This window comes from Salmo trutta, chromosome 30 (assembly GCF_901001165.1).
Source record: "Salmo trutta chromosome 30, fSalTru1.1, whole genome shotgun sequence".
Taxonomy (NCBI): domain Eukaryota; kingdom Metazoa; phylum Chordata; class Actinopteri; order Salmoniformes; family Salmonidae; genus Salmo; species Salmo trutta.
Window position 1 is genome coordinate 25,584,739 of NC_042986.1, and position 27,833 is coordinate 25,612,571.

General features: G+C 41.0%; 1 protein-coding gene and 1 pseudogene across 1 annotated transcript in view; both read left to right on the top strand.

The window, feature by feature from the left end:
- The first annotated feature begins 3,715 nt into the window (after window positions 1–3,715).
- On the top strand, window positions 3,716–6,338 carry LOC115168890 (uncharacterized; annotated as a pseudogene).
- A 3,332-nt stretch (window positions 6,339–9,670) lies between these two features.
- LOC115168891 (death-inducer obliterator 1) overlaps window positions 9,671–27,833 on the top strand; it is a 45,588-nt gene continuing 27,425 nt past the window's right edge. Inside the window, exon 1 of the mRNA XM_029724414.1 lies at window positions 9,671–9,782. The gene's annotated coding sequence lies outside the window, so the exon portion shown is untranslated. The remainder of the gene's footprint in view (window positions 9,783–27,833) is intronic.

Consider the following 27,833-nt stretch of genomic DNA (forward strand, 5'->3'; position numbering starts at 1 on the left):
CTTTTTATTATTACTTTTTTTTTGTCTACTTGGTAAATATTTTCTTAACTCTTCTTGAACTACACTGTTGGGTTAAGGGCTTGTAAGTAAGCATTTCACGGTAAAGTCTACACTTGTTGTATTCGGCACATGTGACAATTAAAGTTTGATTTGATTTGAATTCACCCCCCTGAGACAATACATGTTAGAAACACCTTTGGCAGCTATAAAAGCTTTGTCTTTTGGGGTAAGTCCAAGAGCTTTGCACACCTGGATTGTACAATATTTGGCCATTATTCTTTTTTAAATTGTTCAAGCTCTGTCATGTTGGTTGTTGATCATTGCTAGAAAGCAATTTTCAAGTCTTGCTATAGATTTTAAAGCCGTGTCAAAACTGCAACTAGGCCACTAAAGAAAATTCAAAGTCATCTTGGTAGGCCACTCCAGTGTAGATTTGGCCTTGTGTTTTAGGTTATTGTCCTGCTGAAAGGTGAATTTGTCTCCCAATGTCTGTTGGAAAGAAGATTAAACCAGGTTTTCCTGTAGTATTTTGCCTGTGCTGTCTGCTTCTTTTTATCCAAAAAACTCCCTAGTCCTTGCCGATGACAAGTATACCCATAACATGATGCAGCCACTACCATGCCTGAAAATATGAAGAGTGGTACTCAGTGATGTTGTCACGCCTGCTTCCACTCCCCCTTTCTGGCGTTCGAGGCTGCCAGGCTGCCCTTCATTACGTACATCTGTCACCATCATTACACGCATCAGCGCTCATTGGACTCCCCTGGACTCCTTGTTGTTGATTGTCCCCTCTATATCTGTCTGTTCCTCAGTTTTGTTCCTTGTGTCAGAATTATTGTTGTAATGTTGTTTTGTTCCCCCCTGTCCAGACGCTGTTCTTGTTTAGTTTGATGTTTGTTTTCCATTAAATGTTCACTCCCTGTACTTCAAATAAAATTGTATTTGTCACATGCACCAAATACAACAGGTGTAGTCCTTACAGTGAAATGCTTACTTACAAGCCCTTAACCAACAATGCAGTTTAAAGAAAAATACCTAAAAAAAGTAAGCAATAAAAGTAACAAATATTTGCTTCTTGTCTCCAGCATCAGTCCTCACAGAATACTGACACCACTATTTGAAGCATCAGGGAATTCTTGTTTTTTGTTTTTGGTGGTGACGTCGGGTCCGGGTGCCGCCGCCAATGGAACCAGGGGTGCCTCAGCTGGCTCGTTGGGCTTCCACGCCTTAGCTGGCTCGAGAGGTTTCCTTGCCTCGGTTGGCTCGGCAGGCTCCCATCCCACGTCATGCCTCAACTGGCCCGTCGGGCTCCCACTCCTCAGCCGGCCCGTCGGGCTCCCACTCCTCAGCCGGCCCGTCGGGCTTATATACCTCAGCCGGCTTGTCCAGCGCCCATGCCTCGGCTGGCCCGTCAGGCTCGCCCAGGTGGGACGCCGGGTGGCGCTCCTAGATGGTGAGGTACTGTCACGCCTGCTCCCGCTCCCCCTATCTGGCACTTGAGTGCCCTTCATTACGGACACATGTCACCATAATTACACACATCAGCGCTCATTGGACTCACCTGGACTCCTTCACGTTGTTGACCGCCACCTCTATATCTGTCTGTTCCTCAGTTTTGTTCCCCGTGTCAGCATTATTGTCGTAATGTCATTTTGTTCCCCCTGTCCAGACTCTGTTCTTGTTTTCTTTGGATGTCCATTTTCCATTAAATGTTCACTCCCTGCACTTGCTTCTCGTCTCCAGCATCGGTCCTCACAGATGTGTTGGATTTACCCCAAACATAGTGCTTTGTATTCAGGACAAAACGTTAATTTCTTTGCCACATTTTTTACAGTATTACTTATGTGCCTTGTTGCAAACAGGATGCATGTTTTGGAATATTTATATTTTGTACAGGCTTCCTTCTTTACACTTTGTGATTAAGGTTAATATTGTAAGGTATTTACAATGTTGTTGATCCATTCTCAGTTCTCTCATATCACAACCATTCAACTCTGTAACTGTTTTAAAATCACCATTGGCCTCATGGTGAAATCCCTGAGCAATTTCCTTCCTCTCCGGCTAGTGAGTTAGGAAGGACGCCTGTATCTTTGTAGTGACTGGGTGTATTGATTCACCATCCAAAGTCTAATTAATAACTTCACCATGCTCAAAGGGATATTAAGGTTTATTTTCAGGTTTATTTAATTTAATTTTTTTTACACATCTACCTTCTTTGCGAGGCCTTGAAAAACCTCTCATCTTTGTGGTTGAATCTGTGCTTGAAATTTACTCCTCAATTGATGGGTCTTACAGATAATTGTGTGTGGTCTACAGAGATGTGGTAGTTGTTCAAAAATCATGTTAACTACTATTATTGAATACAGAATGGACTCAAGACATAACAACAACAAAAAATCCACTTTGACCATGATGGGGTATTGTGTGTGTAGATCAGTGACACAAAAATCAACATTTTATACATTTTACATTCCGGCTGTAACAACAAAATGTGGAAAAAGTAAAGGGTTGTGAATACTTTAAGGCACTGCATGTATACCTCATCATCAGCCCATTTTATAGGTAAACTGCAGGGTAATGTAAAAGTTGTATATTTTAAAGATACAATACGTAATATGGTACACGTCATAATTGGGTTTTAATCCAGAGGCCAGAAAAGTTATCTGGGTCTTGTTTTAGTAACAGTGAAATCAGACCTTCTTGCGGAGTACCTGACAGACTAGTTAAAGCAACCTAAAAATTGAGCTTTGAGTACATCAAAAAATAGTTGATATCCTGTACCTTTACCGGTATACCATGAAACCCTGGAGTTTTTCCAGACTGAAAGGATTTAATAGCCTCAAAGTTATTTCTCTGTAATTTGGCCTTCGCATTGATCTTATTAGGGATTTGTTAACTCATATTTTTTTTTATTATGAAATAAATCCTTACTGTAATTGTCATTCAGTGGGAGAGACTGAAAAGAAAACATCTGCTTAAAATATTTAGCTTTCTCTTTTAAAAAATAAGTTGGAGAGTCATAGATGACTGCCTTTGAGTAACGAGTTTCTACCAATTATTTTTAGTGCCGTTCCTGTGTTGAAGATTCAGGAAAAATGTGGTGCATTTTTCGACATACTCCATACAGTTTGCTTTATTTTTGTAATTTATTACATTAGATTGTTCTTGAATATGGTTGGTCCTCCACTCTTTTTGCTTTTCCTCTAACTTGTTTTGTGCCTCTATAGTACCGTTTTTATTGCAATCTACCTGTACTGTGGACAGCTCGGAAAGACGGCAACCGGAGCGGGGAGGGTCGGCAAATAAAACCACTTCCTCCATGCGGAGGAGACGCAAACAAAGCTACAGATCGACACATGGAAACATATCCCCATGGGAGCCTGAGAGGAGGGAGGATGAGCTCCCCAATCTGACGAACCAAAGGCTAATGATGTATTGAAACGGACAACTGAATACGACCATGGAATATGTGTTTGGAAAGGTCTACAAGAATGCCAGAGGCCTTAAAATGAATAATTTCTAGATTAAATGTCTGGAGGGGGTAGTAGCGACACAACACACAGGTAGCAAACCTGGTGATACGCAGGAGGAGACAGGCCCAGAGTCACACCAAAGAGCCCAGAGCCTCCATGTGTCGCAACAAGATCTTCCTGGAAGACCATCGGAGAAGGTTTGAATCAAATGGCCGCAAACCCGCAAGACAACAGTGTGGCAACAGTTCGACGAGGATGCAGACAAGGTCCTGGAAGCAACAGCAAAGGGAGGTGCAGATAGGAGGCTACAAAGTATGACGACAATCTTAGTCAGCCTATCGGAGGAAAGGTTTGGCGCAGTGGAGCAAAGGCCTGTGAGAACACCGTACACCATGAACCAGAGAGCTGCGAAGGTCCACAAAATCAGGCAGGAACTAAATATCCTCAAGAAACAGCACAAGGAGGCCAGTGAGGAGCAATGGCCCCCCTTGGCAGAGCTACGGAGCATCTTGAGAAAGAAGATATTGACTATGCGTAGGGCTGAATGGCATAGAAGACGGTGGAAAGAAAGAGACAAGATGTGAACTGCCTTTATAGCCAATCCCTTTGGTTTCACAAAGCAGATACTAGGACAGAAGCGCAGTGGGAACATGGTTTGTTCCAAAGAGGAGATTGACTAGCACATACAGTGACCCCGACAAGGAGCAGGAGATGGGGCAGTGCAATATCTTGATACACCCACCAGTACCAGTCACAGAGTTCGACAACAGGGAGCTTATTTCTGAAAGAAGTACAGGACGTTGTGAAGAGGGCAAGGTCTAGCTCAGCTCCTGGACCAAGCGGAGTACCGTACAAGGTCTCTGTTACTCTGGAAGATCCTTAAGGTCCTTTTGGAGGAGAGGCAAGGTTGTACAGCAGTTGAGATTCTCCTAAAGAGTTTGGATCCTGAAGGAAGAAGATTCAGAAAGAATCGACCAATTCAGGATCATCTCCTTGCTAAGTGTCGAAGGGAAGATTTTCTTCAGCATTGTAGCCAGGCTACTGGCAGACTTCCTCTCTAAGAATGGCTACATCGATACATCTGTCCAAAAGGGAGACATCGCAAAAGTACCAGGTATGTTGACCCAGCTCATCAGAGAAGCACGAGGGAACAAGGGTGACTTGGCAGTGTTCTGGCTTGACCTTGCCAATGCCTACGGATTGATTTCTCACAAGCTGGCAATGATAAAACACCATGCTCCAGACCAAGTGGCAGATCTCATCCTTGACTACTTTGACAGGTTCAGCATGAGAGTCTCATCAGGGTCAGTAACATCAGAGTGGCACCGACTGGAAGTGGGAATCATCACAGGCTGCACCATCTCTGTGATCCTGTTTGCCCTGGCGATGAACATGATTGTGAAGTCTGCTGAAGCTGAGTGCCGGGGCCTCTGAACCAAATCTGGGGTGCAACAACCACCAATCAGAGCCTTTATGGACGACCTGGCAGTCACCACAAAGTAAGTGCCAGGAAGCAGGTGGATTCGGCAAGGGTTGGAATAGCTGATTGGATGGGGGAGAATGAGTTTCAAGCCAACAAATTCGAGGTCAATGGTGTTGAAGAAGGGCAAGGTCATAGACAGATTCCGCTTCATTATAGCAGGAACACTGATCCCCACCATCCTGGAAAAGCCAGTGAAGAGCCTTGGCAAGGTGTTCAACAGTAGCCTGAAAGACACAACATCAATCCAGGGCACCTGTCAAGAGTTGGAGAGCTGACCGGTCAGGACTTCCAGGCAAGTTCAAGGCGTGCATGCATCAGCATGGCTTTATCTAGGGCAGGGGTGGGCAATTCCAGTCCTCGAGGGCCTGATTGGTTTCACAGTTTTTCCCCTGCCCCAGCTAACACACCTGACTCCAATAATCACCTAATCTTGATCTTCAGTTTAGAATGCAATTTGATGAATCAGCTGTGTTTACTAGGGATGGAGAAAAAGTGTGACACCAATCAGGCCCTCGAGGACTGGAGTTGCCCACCCCTGCTCTAGGGGATACTCTGGCCTCTGCTCATCTACGAAGTACCCATCTGAGGCTGCCCCTGAAGCCCCTGGAAGAGGAGTTCAAGGACTCTCGGGCGAGGGAAGTGATGCAATGCAGGGAGTCGAGTTACCCAAAAGTGGCCCAAGCAGGGGTAGTAGTCAAGACCGGGAGGAAATTGAGAGCAGAGGAAGCCGTGCTGCAGGCTAAGTCTCAGTTGTATCCTTGTGGTAGTAGTGACCCTGGGAAGAGCTGGTCTGTGAACCATCTCAACCTCCCGGTACGACACTACCAACTGGCGCCATGACCAGGTTCTAAAGACCATGACAGAAACAATCTGCACAGGAATTGGCAAGAGTAAGCAAGCTTGGCCCACCTGTCAGAAGACCACTTTCGCTCGAGCTGGAGAGCAGCCAGGCTCAAAATCTGAACCACCAGCAGGCTTCTGCTCAGGACTGGCAGCTGACAACAGACCTGGAGAAGCAGCTCATGTTCCTGCAGCACATTGTCAAGGCAACCCTGAGACCAGACATAACCCTGGTCTCAGAGTCCAGGAAGACCATCATTATTCTGGAGCTGAAAGTCCCTCGAGAAAATCGTCTTGAGGAGGCGTACGAGAGGAGAAGGGCAAAGTATGAGGGACTGGTCATCGACTGTCGGAAGCAGGGTTGAAAGGTTAGTTGCATGCCTATCGAGGTAGGCTGCAGGGGTTTTTCTGGTTAATCCCTCTACAGAGCCTACAGCCCACTATGCGTCAATAGAGCGAAGAGGAGGAGCGCCATCAGCAACACCATCGAGGCAGCTGAAAAAGCATCAAGATGGCTCTGGATCAAGAGAGGAGATCCATAGGGAGCAGCGTAATGCCACCTGGACACCAGTTGGGGTATGATCAAACTCGGCTGGGTCACCTGGGTGAGGGTATCTGATGTTGTAAGACCCGAAACACCCTATAACTCCAGGTTACATCACTGATGATGTGTCCAGGAGCATCAAGAGATGTATTCATAAAAGAATATACTGTTAGTTCCTGTATTTTCCCTTTTTAGTCTCTTTAGACCAAAACTGCTTTTTCTTTACTGATGCATATTGAATTGAATGACCTCTGAAGGTACATTTAAAGATATCCCAAACAATAAGGGGATTTGCTGAACCTATATTGTGCTGAGAAAAAAATCAGTTCTAGATTACTTCCGGTGAAATTTGAGGGCACGTAATTCAAATAAATAATCATAAATATTATGGATTTTAAACATTTAGGTACATATAAGTATCTTATATCGGCTGAAAGCTGATATTCTTGTTAATCTAACTGCACTGTCCGATTTACAGTAGCTATTACAGCGAAAACGTGCCATGCGATTGTTTGAGGATGGCGCCCTACATCAAAATATTTTTCCCCCGGCACAGGTTTCATACAGTCACATATAAAGATTAAATATTCACTTACTTTTTGAAAATCTTCCTCTGATTTGTCATCCAAAGGGTCCCAGCTATAACATGTAGTGTCGTTTTGTTAGATAAAATCCTTCTTTATATCCCAAAAAGTCAGTTTAGTTGGCGCCATCAATTTGAGTAATCCACTCGTTCAACTTGCAGAGAAAGGAATCTGAAAATCTACCCCTAAACTTTGTTTCATCAAGTCAAAATACGTTTCTATTTACTCCTCAGATACCCTAAAATGTAATCAAACTATAATATTTATTTCTGAAAGAAGTATGTTCAATAGGAAACCGATTTTAGTAGGTGCGTCTTGTCTTCATGGTGTGCGCAAACACGAATTTCCAGGACTGTGTCCTACAAAACGGTTATTTCTTATTCGTTTTTGACGTTACAAGCCTGAAACCTTGAACATAGACTGCTGACACCCTGTGGAACCATAGGAATTACATCCAGGGAGCTAATTTACAATATGACCTTTCTCTTGCATTTCTAAGAGGATGGTCTCTCTCCCCCAAAGAATTCTGGTTGGTTTTCCTTTGGATTTTCTCCTACCATATCTATTGTGTTATATTCCCCTACATTATTTTAACACTTCTACAAACTCCAAAGTGTTTTCTTTCCAATGGTACCAATTATATGCATATCCTAGCTTCAGGGCCTGAGCTACAGGCAGTTTACCTTTGGCACGTCATTCAAGCAGAAATTGAGAAAAAAAGGGGCCTAGCCCTAATTAAGAAACAATTGTCCTCCGGTAGACTTTGATAAAAATGTCCAATATCCCCGGCCAAGTGGAAATTGTGTAAGAGTTATGTGAGGACCAATTAGATGATGGTCCGATCGCATTCTGTCTCCTATCAATACTTTCTTTAACCTTTGGTGCCAGAGAGAAAGAGACAAGAATGTCATTTTTTTTGTCTCCCCATATATGCTATCCGCTAGTTCTAATGTGTCCATGATATTTGTAATCTCCTTAAGGGCACGAGGAGGATAGTTTGTAGTGTGATTTCCTTCACGGTTCATTGAGGTACTTAACACTGTTATAGCCTCCCACCATAATGATTTGATCATTTGTTGCCTGTAAGTTCAATAGATTGGTATGAATATTTTGGAAGAAGTTTGGATCATCCTGATTTGGACCATATAGATTAATGAGCCAAATCTTTTTCTTCTTCTATGATATCATGGCGGTCCGCAAACAATCATTTAAGTGCATGCTGCCACTTACTGTGCTGGAATGTACGATCAATCATGATCTGGCCAGTTCTGTACTGCCATGAAAATATAATAAAAACCAAATAAATCCCTACTAACTTCTACCCCCCATCCCAAAACCCCTCCCCACCCCCCTTACCCCATCTATATAATGCTGAAACACTCCACCCTTAGAATTGCTCAGCATATCAACAACCATTTCAACAGTAACATCTGTTACGCCCAATATCTCTTTTGCCATCTCCACAATAACCTTCACCCTGGTATTTCTACTTTTATTCATGATCAAAGTGTCCTTTAACACTGCACATTCATGAGCGCAAGATTTTCTACTGATCAACCTTTTGGCCTCAATCACTCTTCCTCACTAAACATTTTCTTTAATATTATCTATGGACGTAGATATGGGAACCCCAGTGATGACTCACCGCAATCTAGCATAAGCACCAGGGACATGGCTTTTTAATCTTCTTCCCATTAAGCTTTTCCATTTTCAGAATCTTCTCTTGATGAGCCTGGCTACAAAGCAAAAAATATGAACAATCTACCATTTCCAATGAACTGAGCTAATTTGACTTCATCTACCTCTTTCTCTATGGCATTATTTTGTCAGATTGGGTGTAAATGAGGCCCTGTTGTCTCATCAAACACTATCACCACTTTCCACTGCAACACATTATTACTTTTGCTTCATTGGCCCTCTTTATGCTTTCTCTACTAGACGCTCTACGGCTTTCTGTATAATGATCTCTCTTCTTTCTATGTCTTTCCACTATCATTCTGGTCCTTGACCCTCATCCTCCCGCTCCATACCATCAGAACTGACACCCATATTGTTGGCATTCCAGCACAACTGTTGCTTCACCAACTTTTTCTCAATTTCCTCCACTTTGTCCGCACTACTCGCCGCCATTTCCGAAACATTCATTGTCTTCAATATGCAAAAATAGCACCTAAAAAAGCCTCAATGTCTTTTCCTCCAGTCCTTTCAGCCATAAGCCAAATCATCTTCCTTGTGGATCTTTCCTGACAGTTTACACATTCAGATCAAAATCATTGTTAATTAGTATCATTACCTGTTGTGAGTTCCTTTGTCCATGACAGAAAGTGATTTCACCACCCCGGTCTGTTTTTTCACGCAACTTCATTTTTAGATGTAGAGTGAGTTTCCTGTGACAGTAGATGTTACATTCCTTCTCCACTTTAAACTGATTGCCTTTTCTTATAATCTGCTAAACCAATACACTTATAACTGGCTATACTTATTTCACCCCTAGCTGTACTTTTAGTTTATTGTTGACACAGCGTGTTTGCCATTAGCCAATCATGTTTCTCATGGATTTCAAAGCATGTGAATGCATTCAACTTGTATTTACAACTTCACAACTGGTTATTATCACCTACCCACTTGGTTATGAACGCAGCATAAATTTCGATTTGGATGACCGTTCAAAACAATTTTTACAAGTCGTTGCTCGTTTTTTTCCGAAGTCCCAGTTGTCTTGAACGCACTGAAGTCGTAGGTCGGAGGTTTCGTAGTTCCAAGTTGTCTTGAACGCAACAACACAGTGGAGGAGAAGACAAAATGGAAGGCTGTGTAGACGTTTTCCTACGACAGAGCACAACTGGATAACCAGTAAGGTAGCTAGCTATTGTTTAAAAAAAATGATCGTAAGATTAATTAATACAATTATATTTTACAACAACAGTTAGTTAGACGCAAGCTAGCCAAATTAAATTACATTAAAACATTGGCACGCGGTAAGGCTCCTTGACCCTGTGAATAGCTAGTTAACTGGCCTATGCTAACGTCAGGTAGGCTTGCTAGCTAGTATACGATATTTAAAAATTGTTTTTATATCAATAATGTTTGGTAGTTATACTGCTAGATATAATACCACTACACACGCCGCTAACTAGGTTGCTAACGTTAGTTAACTTCAGCTCGTGGAATGTTTGCACTAACGTTAGCTTGTTAGCTAGCTTGCTAGGTGGGGGAGGGTGTCTCTAGTCTAGTTTTTAAAACGGCATACTTTTGTTTTAATCACTAGATTAAGCGTTAGCTAGCTACATGCCTACATTCAGTGGCAGTAATTTAATACTTCAGTGGTAGACTTCATTGATCTTTATTTTTGCGGTGGCAGTGTTACAACTCAACTTCTAAAATTAACTATGTCTAATTTACAAGCCTCTGTAGTAAACAGCGAGTCCTGCTTGAAATTCACATTCTCTATGGGAGGAATACTTGATCAGAAATTGTCATTGTTTGATGTTATGGACACGGGGGGGGATGCACGGTTTTTGAACACCCAATTGATGTCTCTTTCTAGTCATGACATGACATAGTGCTCATAGTCTTGTCTACGAGCTACATGCATCTTTTTTTATGCTTGTCTGATTCTGAATTCAAACTTGGCTTGTGTATAACTCTGGTACAGGGCGTTAGTGCGGCCCAGCCAGTGAACTAGAATGATTAATTATATTTCTATGGGCTCAGGTAGGCCCAGTGTTAGCAAGCGTCATATAGTAAGCTACTGTCAGTTATTTACATCAGGTGATGTGATTTCATAGGGAGTTATTTTAAGATGGTCATACCATGTATCATTTAGCTATTTGATTTTTTTTTTACATTTAAGGACCCCTTTTAGATATATTAAGTACCAGTCAAAAGTTTGGACACACCTACTCATTCAAGGGTTTTCTTAATGTTTAACTGTTTCCTACATTGGTGAATAATAGTGAACACATCAACTATGAAATAACACAATAATGGAATCATGTAGTAACCAAAAAAGTAGCCACCCATTGCCTTGATGCCAGCTTTGTTCACTCTTGGCATTCTCTCAACCAGCTTCACCTGGAATGTTTCCAACAGTCTTGAAGGAGTTCCCATATATGCTGAGCACTTGTTGGCAGCTTTTCTTTCACTGTGGTCCAACTCATCCCAAACCATCTCAATTGGTTTGAGGTTGGGTGGTTGAGGAGGCCAGGTCAACTCCATCACTCACCTTGGTCAAATAGCCCTTAAACAGCCTGGCGGTGTGTTGGGCATTGTCCTGTTGAAAAACAAATGATAGTCCCACTAAGTGCAAACCAGATTGGATGGTGTATTGCTGCAGAATGCTGTGGTAGCCATGCTGGTTAAGTGTGCCTTGAATTCTAAATAAATCACAGACAGTGTCACCAGCAAAGCACCATCACACCCCCCCTCCATGGTTCAGTGGAAACTACACATGCAGAGATCATCCGTTCGCCTATTCTGCATCTCAGAAAAACACAGCGGTTGGAACCAAAAATATCAAATTTGGACTCATAAGACCAAAGGACAGATTTCCACTAGGCATGCACAATATATCGGGGAACATATCGGATTCAGCCGATATTAGCTAAAAATGTCAACATCGGTATTGGCCGATGTCTAGTGCAAAACCGATGTCAAAGCTAACGTGCATACCTATATAACGAAGGTACATGACGTAATGACACCACGTAAAATTTTGCGGTATACGTGCAACACAGCATTCCTAAACTATCCCACATTGTCTGCTGTGTGGATCAAGCAGTCATTTGAAAGAGTAACAAAATTTCAGCAATACAACTCAGGCGGAATCCATTAAAGCCAAGATAATGGAATTCATTGCCCTTGACAATCAACCGTTTTCTGTCGTGGGTGATGTTGGCTTTCGCTGACAGGTCGAGCACCGGTACACACTACCAAGTGCGCTATTTTTCAGATGTTGCCCTACCGGAGTTACACAGTAATGGTGTCACTGCTATTAGCTTCACGGCATACATACTATGAAACTCCGTTTGGGTCTTTGAGTGTCAAAAAATATACAGTAGCACTGTCAAAGATGTACAACAAAGTCAGCAAACACCGGCCACGAACGATGTGTTTACAATACCGCGTTGGTAATAAAGCATTTGTTCGACCGCAACTTCTGGGGTAGCTAGCTTTAGCTTGTTACCTAGCTAGCAGCAATACAACCAGCCTGAAAACAATGACCAGTAGAAACTGCAGTCATTTTCATTATTCTTAGCAATGATTTAGGAATCCTTGTAAGTATTAGCTAGGTTGCCACTTATTGTTTGCCTATTGAAATTGAACTTTAGTTCATGAAAATAAATAGCTAGCCATCTACTTAACCCTGTTGCCTTAAGCTAACGTTATAAGCAGCCAGCTAGCTTCATCTGGCTAGAGAGGCTCGACCGGGTTGTGTGTTGTGAAGCTAGCCACAATAAGGATTAGGCATATATTTACATTTTAGTCATTTTTAGGCACAATAGTGGAATTTCTGGTTTGCCTTAAAAATCAAAGTGTCATTGACAGTGATGCAAATGAATACAAATAGTATAATTATGCCTTTTATTTGGAATTCTAACTGCGAAGTGCACTATTGTGGCTAATCCTTATTGTGGCTAGCTTCACATAGATGTGTCCGACCACCATTAACTTCTTACATCTAGACGCTCCGCTAGCGGAACACCTGCTCCAATATCCAATGATGGGCGTGGCGCGAAATACAAACTCCTCGAAAATCCGAAAACTTCAATTTTTCAAACATATGACTATTTTACACCATTTTAAAGACAAGACTCTCCTTTATCTAACCACACTGTCCGATTTCAAAAAGGCTTTACAACGAAAGCAAAACATTAGATTATGTCAGCAGAGTACCCAGCCAGAAATAATCAGACACCCATTTTTCAAGCTAGCATATAATGTCACAAAAACCAAAACCACAGCTAAATGCAGCACTAACCTTTGATGATCTTCATCAGATGAATCTCCTAGGACATTATGTTATACAATACATGCATGTTTTGTTCAATCAAGTACATATTTATATCAAAAACCAGCTTTTTACATTAGCATGTGACGTTCAGAACTAGCATACCCACTGAAAACTTCCTGTGATTTACTAAATTACTCACGATAAACGTTGACAAAAAACATAACAATTATTTTAAGAATTATAGATACACAACTCCTTTATGCAATCGCGGTGTCCGATTTTAAAATAGCTTTTCGGTGAAAGCACATTTTGCAATATTCTGAGTAGATAGCTCGCCATCACGGGCTAGCTATTTTGACACCCACCAAGTTTGGTACTCAACAAACTCAGATTTACTATAAGAAAAATTGGCTTACCTTTGCTGTTCTTCGTCAGAATGCACTCCCAGGGCTTCTACTTCAACAACAAATGTTGGTTTGGTTCCAAATAATACATAGTTATATCCAAATAGCAGCGTTTTGTTTGTGCGTTCAAGACACTATCCGAAGGGTGACGCGCGGACGCGTATCGTGATAAAAAATGTCAAAATATTCCATTACCTTACTTCGAAGCATGTCAAACGCTGTTTAAAATCAATTTTTATGCGATTTTTCTCGTAAAAAGCGATAATATTCCGACCGGGAGACGTCCTTTCCGTTCAAAGACTCAAAATCTAAAATGGACTCATCACGTGCAGGTGCGCACCCGTCTCATTGTTTTCAGATCGACCACTTACCAAATGCGCTACTGTTTTTCAGCCATGGGCTGCAAAGTCATCATTCAACGTTCTGGCGCCTTCTGAGAGCCTATGGTAGCCTTAGAAAATGTCACGTTACAGCAGAGATCCTTTGTTTTGGATAGAGATGACAAAGAAGGCCAAGAAATGGTCAGACAGGGTACTTCCTGTACAGAATCTTCTCAGGTTTTGGCCTGCCATTTGAGTTCTGTTATACTCACAGACACCATTCAAACAGTTTTAGAAACTTTGGAGTGTTTTCTATCCAAAGCTACTAATTATATGCATATTCTAGTTTCTGGGCAGGAGTAATAACCAAATTAAATCTGGTACGTTTTTTATCCGGCCGTGAAAATACTGCCCCCTATCCATAACAGGTTAACCTGTTGGGGATAGGGGGCAGTATTTGCACGGCCGGATAAAAAACGTACCCGATTTAATCTGGTTACTACTCCTGCCCAGTAACTAGAATATGCATATAATTGTTTGATTTGGATAGGAAACACCCTAAGGTTTCTAAAACTGTTTGAATGGTGTCTGTGAGTATAACAGAACTCAAATGGCAGGCCAAAACCTGAGAAGATTCTGTACAGGAAGTACCCTGTCTGACCATTTCTTGGCCGCCTTTGTCATCTCTATCCAAAACAAACGATCTCTGCTGTAACGTGACATTTTCTAAGGCTACCATAGGCTCTCAGAAGGCGCCAGAACGTTGAATGATGACTTTGCAGCCCATGGCTGAAAAACAGTAGCGCATTTGGTAAGTGGTCGATCTGAGAACAATGAGACGGGTGCGCACCTACACGTGATGAGTCCATTTTAGATTTTGAGTCTTTGAACGGAAAGGACGTCTCCCGGTCGGAATATTATCGCTTTTTTTCGAGAGAAATCGCATAAAAATTGATTTTAAACAGCGTTTGACATGCTTCGAAGTACGATAATGGAATATTTTGAAATATTTTGTCACGATGCGCGTCCGCGCGTCACCCTTCGGATAGTGTCTTGAACGCACAAACAAAACGCTCCTATTTGGATATAACTATGGATTATTTGGAACCAAACCAACATTTGTTGTTGAAGTAGAAGTCCTGGGAGTGCATTCTGACGAAGAACAGCAAAGGTAATCCAATTTTTCTTATAGTAAATCTGAGTTTGTTGAGTACCAAACTTGGTGGGTGTCAAAATAGCTAGCCCGTGATGGCGAGCTATCTACTCAGAATATTGCAAAATGTGCTTTCACCGAAAAGCTATTTTAAAATCGGACACCGCGATTGCATAAAGGAGTTCTGTATCTATAATTCTTAAAATAATTATGTTTTTTGTGAACGTTTATCGTGAGTAATTTAGTAAATTCACCGGACGTGTTCGGTGGGAATGCTAGTTCTGAACGTCACATGCTAATGTAAAAAGCTGGTTTTTGATATAAATATGTACTTGATTGAACAAAACATGCATGTATTGTATAACATAATGTCCTAGGATTGTCATCTGATGAAGATCATCAAAGGTTAGTGCTGCATTTAGCTGTGGTTTGGGTTTATGTGACATTATATGCTAGCTTGAAAAATGGGTGTCTGATTATTTCTGGCTGGGTACTCTGCTGACATAATCTAATGTTTTGCTTTCGTTGTAAAGCCTTTTTGAAATTGGACAGTGTGGTTAGATTAACGAGAGTCTTGTCTTTAAAATGGTGTAAAATAGTCATATGTTTGAGAAATTGAAGTAATAGCATTTCTAAGGTATTTGAATATCGCGCCACGGGATTACACTGGCTGTTGAGTAGTCCCACCTAGCCCATAGAGGTTAATGAACATGCACCTGTGGAACGGTCGTTAACTTCTTGCATCTAGGCGTTCCGCTAGCGAAACCCCGTTCCGCCAGCAGAACGCCTTGCCAACAGCCAATGGAACAGCAGGGCGCGAAATTCAAAACATCAAAAATCAAATAATTTCAATTTCTCAAATATATGACTATTTTACACCATTTTAAAGATACACTTCTCCTGAATCCAACCACGTTGTCCGATTTCAAAAAGGCTTTACAGCGAAAGCAAAACATTAGATTATGTTAGGACACCACCAAAACAAGAAAAGCCACACAGCCATTTTCCTAGCAAGGAGATGTGTCACAAAAACCCAAAATCCAGCTAAAATGAAGCACTAACCTTTGACAATCTTTATCAGATGACACTCCTAGGACATCATGTTACACAATACATGTATGTTTTGTTCGATCAAGTTCATATTTATATCCAAAAACAGCATTTTACATTGGCGTGTGATGTTCAGAACATTATTAGCCTCCAAAACATCCGGTGAAAGACCACAATGTACACATTCATTTGCAGAAATACTCATCATAAACGTTGACAAAATATATAACAATTATTTAAAGAATTATAGATTTACTACCTCTTAATGCAACCGCTGTGTCAGATTTCAAAATAACTTTACGGAGAAAGCACATTGTTCAATATTCTGAGTACATAGCTCAACCATCAATGCAAGCTATACAGTTAGCCGTCAAGCCACGGAGTCGTCAAAACTCTAAAATACTGTTGTAAATATTTTCTTACCTTTGCTGATCTTCGGCGGAATTCACTCGGAAGGACTCCCACTTGAAATGTTAATTTGTTTGATAAAGTCCATAATTTATGTCCAAATTCTTCCGTTTTGTTTGCGCGTCCAGAACACTATTCCAAAAGGCACGAGACGGGGGTGCAAATAAATAGAGAAGCTCAAAAGTTCCATTACCGTTTGTAGAAACATGTCAAACGCTGTTACCAATCAAACCTTAGGGTGTTTTTAACATAAACAATCGATAATATTCCAACCGGACAATAGCTTATTCATTACAGAAGAAAAATAAAAAATGCTATCCATGTGTGAATGCGCATGAAGTAACTACATGACCTCAGACAGTACACTGCTTGAACCGGCTGTTATTAGGTCAAAATTCACCATAGAAGACTCAAACAACTTTGTAAAGACTTGACATCTAGTGGAAGCCTTAGGAAGTGCAAGTTGACCCCACAGACACTGTAGTTTCAATAGAAAATGGTCTGAAAGACTACAATTCTCAGACTTCCCACTTCCTGGTTGGATTCTTCTCAGGTTTTTTACTGCCATATGAGTTCTGTTAAACTCACAGACATCATTCAAACAGTTTTAGAAACTTCAGAGTGTTTTCTATCCAAATCTACTAATAATATGCAAATATTTTACTCTGGGCTCGAGTAGTAGGCCGTTTAATTTGGGTCCGTTTTTCATCAGGCCGTGAAAATACTGCCTCCTATAGCGAAGAGGTTAAGACACCTACAGCTTACAGACGGTAGGCAATTAAGGTCACAGTTCTGAAAACTTAGGACACTAAAGAGGCCTTTCTACTGACTCTGGAAAAACACCAAAAGAAAGATGCCCAAGGTCCCTTCTCATCTGCGTGAACGTGCCTGAGGCATGAGAACTGCAGATGTGGCCAGCGCAATAAATTGCAATGTCCGTACTGTGAGACGCCTAAGACAGGGAGACAGGACGGACAGCTGATCGTCCTCGCAGTGGCAGACCACGTGTAACAACACCTGCACGGGATCGGTACATCCGAACATCACACCTGCGGGACAGGTAAAGGATGGCAACAACAACTGCCCGAGTTAAACCAGGAACGCACAATCCCTACATTAGTGCTTAGACTGTCCGCAATAGGCCTAGAGAGGCTGGACTGAGGGCTTGTAGGCCTGTGGTAAGGCAGGTCCTCATCAGAAATGACCGGCAACAAGGTCGCCTATGGGCACAAACCCACCGTCGCTGGACCAGACAGGACTGGCAAAAAGTGCTCTTCACTGACGGGTAGCAGTTTTGTCTCACCAGGGGTGATGGTCAGATTCGTGTTTATTGTCGAAGGAATGAGCGTTACACCGAGGCCTGTACTCTGGAGCAGGATCGATTTGGAGGTGGAGGGTCCGTCATGGTCTGGGGCGGTGTGTCACAGCATCATCGGACTGAGCTTGTTGTCATTGAAGGCAATCTCAACGCTGTGCGTTACAGGGAAGACATCCTCCTCCCTCATGTGGTATCCTTCCTGCAGGCTCATCCTGACATGACCCTCCAGCATGACAATGCCACCAGCCATTCTGCTCGTTCTGTGCGTGATTTCCTGCAAGACAGGAATGTCAGTGTTCTGCCCTGGCCAGCGAAGAGCCCCGGATCTCAATCCCATTGAGCACGTCTAGGACCTGTTGGATCGGAGGGTGAGGGCTAGGGCCATTCACCTCTGAAATGTCCGGGAGCTTGCAGGTTCCTTGGCGGAGGAGTGGGGTAACATCTCATAGCAAGAACTGGCAAATCTGGTGCAGTCCATGAGGAGGAGATGCACTGCAGTACTTAATGCAGCTGGTGGCCACACCAGATACTGACTGTTACTGACTTTGTTCAGTAACAGTCAGAAATTGTTCCATTTCTGTTAGTCACATGTCTGTGGAACTTGTTCAGTTTATGTCTGATGTTGAATCTTATGTTCATACAAATATATACACATTTTATTTTTGCTGAAAATAAACACCGTTGACAGTGAGAGGACGTTTTTTTGTTGTTGATGAGTTTAGTAATCTAGCTAACTATAGCTACTGAAACAGATTGTCGTTTTGCTATGTTTTTGGGGAAGAACATTGTTTGCGTCCATGAGCTAGCTATTGTTTTCATGACCAGCACTGTAGTTTCGCGAGACAACTTTACCAGCATCATAGCACGCGTATCGATGAATCGTTGTGATATGAGTGATAGTGTAATCAATGTTTAATAACTACTTAATAATTGAAAGCGTTCATTAATTTTACGTGACGTGCAGTCATATTCAAGTCCTGATTGGTCAACAAATGTATTTGACACGTCAAGTAGTATTTTTTTGACACGCAAAGACCCAAACGGCGTTCCATAGAAATTCTAGTTGAGAATTAAACGACTGAACAAATGAACAGCGAAACAGCATAGCAAGTAAGTAAGTGAAAGAAATAGGTTTTGATTATGTTTTTACTGGTAATGGGGACAGTTAATGCCAACAAAATAACTTTTTGGTCTGTGTGTGTGTGTGTGTGTGTGTGTGTGTGTGTAACCTTTATTTAACTAGGCAAGTCAGTTAAGAACAAATTCTTATTTACAATGACGTCCTGCCCCGGACGACGCAGGGCCAATTGTGGGCCGCCCTATGGGACTCCCAATCACGGCCGGATGTGATACAGCCTGGATTCGAACAAGGGACCGTAGTGACGCCTCTTGTTCTGAGATGCAGTGCCTTAGACCGCTGCGTTAGTGTGTGTGTGTGTGTGTGTGTTAGTTAACTATTTAACTCTACTAGAATTAGAGATCGACCGATTAATCGGCATGGCCGATTAATTATGGCCGATTTCAAGTTTTCTTAACAATCGGTATTCGGCCTTTTTGGATGACGATAATGGTCGATTACAAAACATCCACAAGGAGACTGCGTGGTACGCTGACCACCTGTTACGCATGTGCAGCATCAGAAGGGCCATGTGGCTGCAAGGAGCCAAGGTAAGTTGCTAGCTAACATTAAACTTAACTTATAAAAAACAATCAATCTTCACAGAATCACTAGTTAACTACACATGGTTGATGATATTACTAGGTTAACTAGCATGTCCTGCGTTGCATATAATCAAAGCAGTGCCTGTTAATTTACCATCGAATCACAGCCTACTTCAACTTCGCCAAACGGGTGATGATTTAACAAAAGCACATTCACGAAAAAAGCACAATTATTGCACAAATGTACCTAAGCATGAACATCAATGCCTTTCTTAATCAATACACAGAAGTATATATTTTTAAACCTGCATATTTAGTTAAAATAAATGCATGTTAGGGAATTTGTGTCACTTCTCTTGCGTTCAGTGCAAGCAGAGTCAGGGTATATGCAGCAGTTTGGGCCGCCTGGCTCTTTGCGAACTGTGTGAAGACCATTTCTTCCTAACAAAGACCGTAATTAACTTCTCTGGGATATGTGGGACGCTACCTCGACGACATCCAGTGATATTGCAGGGCGCCAAATTCAAACAACAGAAATCTCATAATTAAAATTCCTCAAACATACAAGTATTATACACCATTTTAAAGATAAACTTCTTGTTAATCCAACCACAGTGTCCGATTTTCAAAAAGGCTTTACGGCAAAAGCAAACCATGCTATTATCTGAGGACTGCACCCCATCAAACAAATACAGACAATCAGATTTCAACCCGCCAGGCACAACACAAAAGTCAGAAATAACATATAATGCATGCTTTATCTTTGAAGATCTTATTCTGTTGGCACTCCAATATGTCCCATAACCATCACAAATGGTCTTTTTGTTCGATTAATTCCGTCGTTATATATCCAAAATGTCCATTTATTTGGCGCGTTTGATCCAGAAAAACACCGGTTCCAACTCGTGCCACATGACTACAAAATATCTCATAAGTTACCTGTAATCTTTGTCCAAACATTTCAAACACCTTTAGGTATTTTTTAACGTAAATCATTGATAAAATTTAAGACAGTATAAACAGCGTTCAATAACAGAGGAAAACAATGTGGAGCGTGCTTTCTGGTCATGCGCCTCTATCAAACAGTACACTTCCCTCGAGCCTCGTTCTGAACTGCCCTGCTTCTTCATTACACAAAGGAAAAACATCAACCAATTTCTAGACTGTTGACATCCAGTGTAAGCGATAGGAACTGCAAACAACTGCCTTAGAAATCTAGGTTCCCAAAGAACCAATTGAGAAGAGAGTGACCTCAGTGACCTCTCAGTTTTAGAAACTTCAGTGTTTTTTATCCAAATCTACCAATTATATGAATTTCCTAGCTTCTGGGCCTGAGAAACAGGCAGTTTAATTTGGGCACGCTTTTCATCTGGATGTGAAAATACTGCCCCCTATCCCAAAGAAGTTAATTTGCCAGAATTTTACATAATTATGACATAACATTGAAGGTTGTGCAATGTAACAGCAATATCTAGACTTAGGGTTGCCACCCGTTCGATAAAATACGGAACGGTTCCGTATTTCACTGAAAGAATACACTTTTTTTTTTTTTACGATAGTTTCCAGATTTTACCATATTAATGACCAAATGCTCGAATTTCTGTGTTTATTATAATTAAGTCTATGATTTGATAAAGCAGTCTGACTGAGCGGTGGTAGGCAGCAGCAGGCTCGTAAGCATTCATTCTCGTAAGCATTCAAACTGCACTTTACCGCGTTTGCCAGCAGCTCTTAGCAATGCTTGAAGCACAGCGCTGTTTATGACTTCAAGCCTATCAACTCCCGAGATTAGGCTGGCAATACAAAAGTGCCTAAAAGAACATCCAATAGTCAAAGGTATATGAAATACAAATGTTATAGAGAGAAATAGTCGACGTGTAATTCCTCATAATTCCTATATTAACTACAACCTAAAACCACTTACTGTGAATATGGAAGACTCATGTTAAATTGAACCACCAGCTTTCATATGTTCTCATGTTTTGAGCAAGGAGCTTAAACGTTAGCTTTTTACATGGCACATATTACACTTATTTTCTTCCCCAACACTGTTTTTGCATTATTTAAACCAAATTGAACATGGTTCATTATTTATTTGAGACTAAATAGATTTTATTTATGTATTATATTAAGTTAAAATAAAAGTGTTCCTTCAGTATTGTTGTAATTGTCATTATTAGAAATATATATATATAAAAAATAAAAAAAAATAAGATAATAGGCCGATTTTAATCAGTATCGGCTTTTTTTGATCCTCCAATTATCGGTATCGGCGTTGAAAAATCGTAATCGGTCGACCTCTAACTAGAATGCTTAACGTTTTTAAAATCGCTTGTCGGTATCTGTTTCTTTTTGGCAAGGAAAATATCAGGTATCGGCCAAAATTGTCATATCGGTGCATCACTAATTTCCACCGGTCTAATGTCCATTGCTTGTGTTTCTTGGCCCAAGCAAGTCACTTCTTTATTATTGGTGTCCTTTAAATAGTGGTTTCTTTGCAGCAATGGACCATGAAGGGCTGTTTCACGCAGTCTCCTATGAACAGTTGATGTTGAGATGTGTCTGTTACTTGAACTCTGTGAAGCATTTATTTGGGCTGCAATTTCTGAGGCTGGTATCTAATGAACTTATCCTCTGCAGCAGAGGTAACTCTGGGTCATCCTTTCCTGTGGCGGTCCTCATGAGAGCCAGTTTCATCATAGCACTTTATGGTTTTTGCGACCGCACTTTTCTTAATTGAGCTGTTCTTGCCATAATATGGACTTGGTCTTTGACCAAATAGGTCTGTCTTCTGTGTACCACCCCTACCTTGTCACAACACAACTGATTGTCTCAAACGCACTAAGATGGAAAGAAATTCCACAAAGACATTTTCAACAAGGCACACCTGTTAATTGAAATGCATTCCAAGTGACTACCTCATGAAGCTGGCTGAGAGAATGCCAAGAGTGTACAAAGCTGGCATCAAGGCAAAGGGTGGCTACTTTGAAGAGTCTAATATCAAAAATATATTTAGATTTGTTTAGCACTTTTTTGGTTACTACATGATTCCATGTGGGTTATTTCATAGTTTTGATGTCTTCACTATTATTCTACAATGTAGAAAATAGTAAAAAAAATAAAGAGAACATGAGTAGGTGTGTCAACTTTTGACTGGGACTGCAGCAAAATTGTACTATTTGATAAAATATTGAATTTGGCCTTTACTAATATAGCCCATAGAAATGCATTGAATAACACATTCACAAATGGCAAAACAGGCAGTCCAAAAATAAATCGTAAGGCATTAGTGGTTTCTTTGCAGCAATTCGACCATGAAGGCCTGATTCACGCAGTCTCCTATGAACAGTTTATGTTGAGATGTGTCTGTTACTTTGCTAAGGGTGGCTACTTTGGGGCTCCCGAGTGGTGCAGCGGTCTAAGGCACTGCATCTCAGTCCAAGAGGCGTCACTACAGTCCCTTGTTCGAATCCAGGCTTTATCACATTCGGCCATGATTGGGAGTCCCATATGGCGGAGCACAATTGGCCCAGTGTTGTCCAGGTTTTGCCAGGGTAGGCCGTCATTGTAAATAAGAATTTGTTAACTGACTTGCCTAGTTAAATAAAAGTACATTTTTATTTTTTTATTTTTTTAAGTGTCTTTCTTACAGTTGAAGTCAAAAGTTTACATAAACCTTAGCCAAATACATTTAATTTTGACACCTAAGTAGTAGGTTACAACATCGTTGACAGAAATTTCAGGACTCACTGCGTCTTTAAGTGCTTTAAGTGGTAATTTCACATTTTGCAATATTCAAAACCAAACATGACACTTGAGAAAATTGCTCTACTGAATGTAGAGTTACTGGAACCTGATTTTCATTTCTCAAAACAGGGTTGTATCGTCGGCTAACTGGGAAATCTTCACCTCCTTATCACATACAGTTGAAGTCGGAAGTTTACATACACCTTAGCCAAATACATTTAAACTCAGTTTTTCACAATTCCTGACATTTAATCCTAGTAGAAATCCCTGTCTTAGGTCAGTTAAGATCACCACTTTATTTTAAGAATATGAAATGTCAGAATGATATTAGAGAGAATTATTTATTCCCAGTAGGTCAGAAGAGTATATACACTCAATTAGAATTTGGTAGCATTGCCTTTAAATTGTTTAACTTGGGTCAAACGTTTTGGGTAGCCTTCCACAGGCTTCCCACAATAATTTGGATGAATTTTGTCCCATTCCTCCTGACAGAGCTGGTGTAACTGAGTTAGGTTTGTAGGCTTCCTTGCTCGCACACGCTTTTTCAGTTCTGCCCACAAATGTTCTATAGGATTGATGTCAGGGATTTGTGATGGCCACTCCAATACCTTGACTTTGTTGTCCTTAACCTCTCTGGCGCATGTGGGACGAACTCGTCCCACCTGCGTAACAGCCACTGAAATCCAGTGGCGCGATTTTTGAATCGTTAGAAATACTATTACTTCAATTTCTCAAACATATGACTATTTTACAGCTATTTAAAGACAAGAATCTCGTTAATCTAACCCCACTGTCCGGTTTCAAAAAGGCTTTACAACGAAAGCAAAACATTAGATTATGTCAGCAGAGTGCCCAGCCAGAAATAATCAGACACCCATTTTTCAAGCTAGCATATCATGTCACATAAACCCAAACCACAGCTAAATGCAGCACTAACCTTTTATGATCTTCATCAGATGACACACCTAGGACATTGTGTTATACAATACATGCATGTCTGTTCAATCAAGTTCATATTTATATCAAAAAACAGCTTTTTACATTAGCATGTGACGTTCAGAAAAAGCATAACCCCCGCAAACTTCCGGGGAATTTACTAACAGTTTGCTAAATTACTCACGATAAACGTTCACAAAAAGCATAACAATTATTTTAAGAATTATAGATACATTACTCCTCTATGCACTCGATATGTCCGATTTTAAAATAGCTTTTCGGATGAAGCACATTTTGCAATAATCTAAGTACATAGCCCGGCATCACAGGGCTAGCTATTTAGATACCCACCCAGGTCAGCCTCCACCAAAATCACATTTCCTATAAGAAAAATGTTCTTACCTTGCTTGTTCTTCGTCAGAATACACTGCCAGGACTTCTACTTCAATAACAAATGTTGGTTTGGTCCCAAATAATCCATCGTTATATCCAAACAGCGACGTTTTGTTCGTGAGTTCTAGACACTATCAGAATGCTTCATCACGGTGTCGCGCATTGGCGTGACAAAAATGTCTAAATATTCCATTACCGTACTTCGAAGCATGTCAACCGCTGTTTAAAACCAATTTTTATGCCATTTATCTCGTAGATAAGTGATAATATTCCGACCGGGAATATGCATTGAGCCTAAACAGCCGAATTAAATTTCTCCTCAGGAGCGAATCGTGCACGCGCCTCATTCAAAGGTCCTCTGAGCCGCCACTTGCCAAAGCCGATAATGTGTTTCAGCCTGAGGCTCCCTCGTCAACCTTCAGTTATTTCCCGGGTTCTGAGAGCCTATCGGAGCCCTGGGAATTGTCACGTTACAGCTAAGATCCTTACTTTTCAATAAACAGATGCAAGACGCACGACTCCTTGTCAGACAGGGTACTTCCTGCTTGAAACCTTGTCAGGTTTTTGCCTGCCATAGGAGTTCTGTTATACTCACAGACACCATTCAAACAGTTTTAGAAAATTCAGAGTGTTTTCTATCCAAACCTGAACAATAATATGCATATTCTAGCTTCTGAGTTGGTGTAGGAGTCAGTTAAAAATGGGCACATATTTTTTCCAAAATTCTCAATACTGCCCCCTATCCCAAACAGCCATTTTGCCACAACTTTGGAAGTATGCTTGGGGTCATTGTTCATTTGGAAGACCCATTTGCGACCAAGCTTTTAACTTCCTGACTGATGTCTTGAGATGTTGCTTCAATATATCCACATAATTTTCCTGCCTCATGATGCCATCTGTTTTGTGAAGTGCACAAAATAGTCCTGCAGCAAAGCACCCCCACAACATGATGCTGCCACCCCTGTGCTTCACGGTTAGGATGGTGTTCTTCGGCTTGCAAGCCTCCCCCTTTTTCCTCCGAACATATTGCCAAACAGTTCTGTTTTTGTTTAATCAGACCAGAGGACATTTCTCCAAAAAGTATGATCTTTGTCCCCATGTGCAGTTGCAAACCGTAGTCTGGCTTTTTTATGGAAGTTTTGGCTTCTTCCTTGCTGAGCGGCCTTTCAGGTTATGTTGATATAGGACTCGTTTTACTGTGGACATAGATACTTTTGTACCTGTTTCCTCCACCATCTTCACAAGGTCCTATGCTGCTGTTCTGGGATTGATTTGCACTTTTCGCACCTAAGTTCGTTCATCTCTAGGAGACAGAACGCGTCTCCTTCCTGAGCGTTAGGACGGCTGCGTAGTCCCATGGTGTTTATACTTGCATACTATTGTTTTTACAGATGAACGCAGTACCTTCAGGCGTTTGGACATTTCTCCCAAGGATGAACCAGACTTGTGGAGGTCTACAATTTTTTTTTTTCTGAGGTCTTGGCTGATTTCTTTTGATTTTCCCATGATGTCAAGCAAAGAGGCACATAGTTTGAAGGTAGGCCTTGAAATACGTCCACAGGTGCACCTCCAATTGACTCAAATGATGTCAATTAGCCTATCAGAAGCCTCTAAAGCCATTGGAATTTTCCAAACTGTTTAACCTCTAGGGGACCCCTTCCCATTCTTATCCCGTTAACGGGATTGATTTTGACAACAGCCAGTGGAAAATCAGAGCGCCAAATTCAAAACAGCTAAAATCTCATAATTCCATTTTCTCAAACAATCAACTATTTTACACAATTTAAAGATAAACTTCTCGTAAATCCAACCACATTGTCCGATTTCAAAAAGGCTTTACGGCGAAAGCATAAAATTTGATTATGTAAGGAGAGTACATTGACAAAAATACTCACACAGCCATTTTCCAAGAAACTAGATGCATCACAAAAACCCAAAACACAGCTAAATGATGCACTAACCTTTGACGATCTTCATCAGATAACACTCCTAGGACATTGTTACACAATACATGTATGTTTTGTTCAATAAAGTTCATATTTATATCCAAAAACAGCATTTTACATTGGCGCGTAATGTTGAGAAATGTTTTCCCTCCAAACCTCTCGGTGAATCAGCACAATGAGCACAGATATTACAGAAATACTCATCAAAATGTTTGATCAATATAGAAGTGTTATGCACAGAATTATAGATACACTTCTCCTAAATGTAATCGCTGTGTCAGATTTCAAAAGGTTCACGGCGAAAGCACAATTTGCAATAATCTGAGTACAGCCCAGAAGACACCAATAACAAGCAAACAGAAACCCGCCATCTTGGAGTCAATAAAACTAAGTTACATTATAAATATTCACTTACCTTTGATTATCTTCATCAGAAGGCACTCCCAGGCACCCCAGCTCCACAATAAATGTTTGATAAAGTTCATATATATATATATATATATATATATATATATATATATATATATATATGTCCAAATGATCGATTTTGTTCGCGCGTTAGGTTCACTATCCAAATCCACAACGCGCATGCTTACTTAGACCAGACGAAAAGTCAAAAAAGTTATACTACAGTTTGTAGAAACATGTCAAACGATGTATAGAATCTATCTTTAGGTTGCTTTTATCATATCTTGAGTAAAATTCCAACCGGACCTATACGTTCTCTTTAGCAGTGAATATGAACTCAGCTCGCTCCCAAGTCATTGCGCGTGACTGAGCCCATGCCTTATAATGGGACACCTACTTCCTTGTGCTGTAATTCCCATCAAATTCCCCATAGAATCTTCAAACACCGTTCTAAAGACTGCTGACATCTAGTGGAAGCTTTAGGAAGTGCAAAATGAACCCTAAGTCACTGTATACAGTCAAGGCAATCACTTGAAAAAACTACAACCTCAGATTTTCAACTTCCTGCTCGACTTTTTCTCAGGTTTTTGCCTGCCATATGAGTTCTGTTATACTCGCAGACACCATTCAAACAGTTTTAGAAACTTCAGAGTGTTTTCTATCCAAATCTACTAATAATATGCATATTCTAGTTTCTGGGCCAGAGTAGTAACCTGTTCAAATTGGGTACGTTTTTCATCCGGCTGTGAAAATACTGCGCCCTAGCCCCAAGAGGTTTAAAGGCACAGTCAACTTGGTGTATGTACATTTCTGACCCACTGGAACTGTGATACAGTGAATTATAAGTGAAATAATCTGTAAACAATTGTTGGAAAAATTACTTGTCATGCACAAAGTAGATGTCTTAACCGACTTGCCAAAACTATAGTTTGTTAACAAGAAATTTGTGGAGTGCTTGAAAAACCAACCTAAGTGTATGTAAACTTCCGACTTCAACTGTATATCTAGGAGATATAAGAAAGCTATGGAAATGTTTTTCTTTTTTTGGGGTGAGGCACTCTAACTACCTTTTTATACTTCCATTAATTGTTTTAAAACTGGTACTGGTTACAGTCAGATGAGTCCTGTGACACTTGTAGGGTTTGTAAAGCAAAATGGTCAACATCGTGTTCGTGAGAATCTCCCCTTTCCACAGTGGGATTCCATTAGTT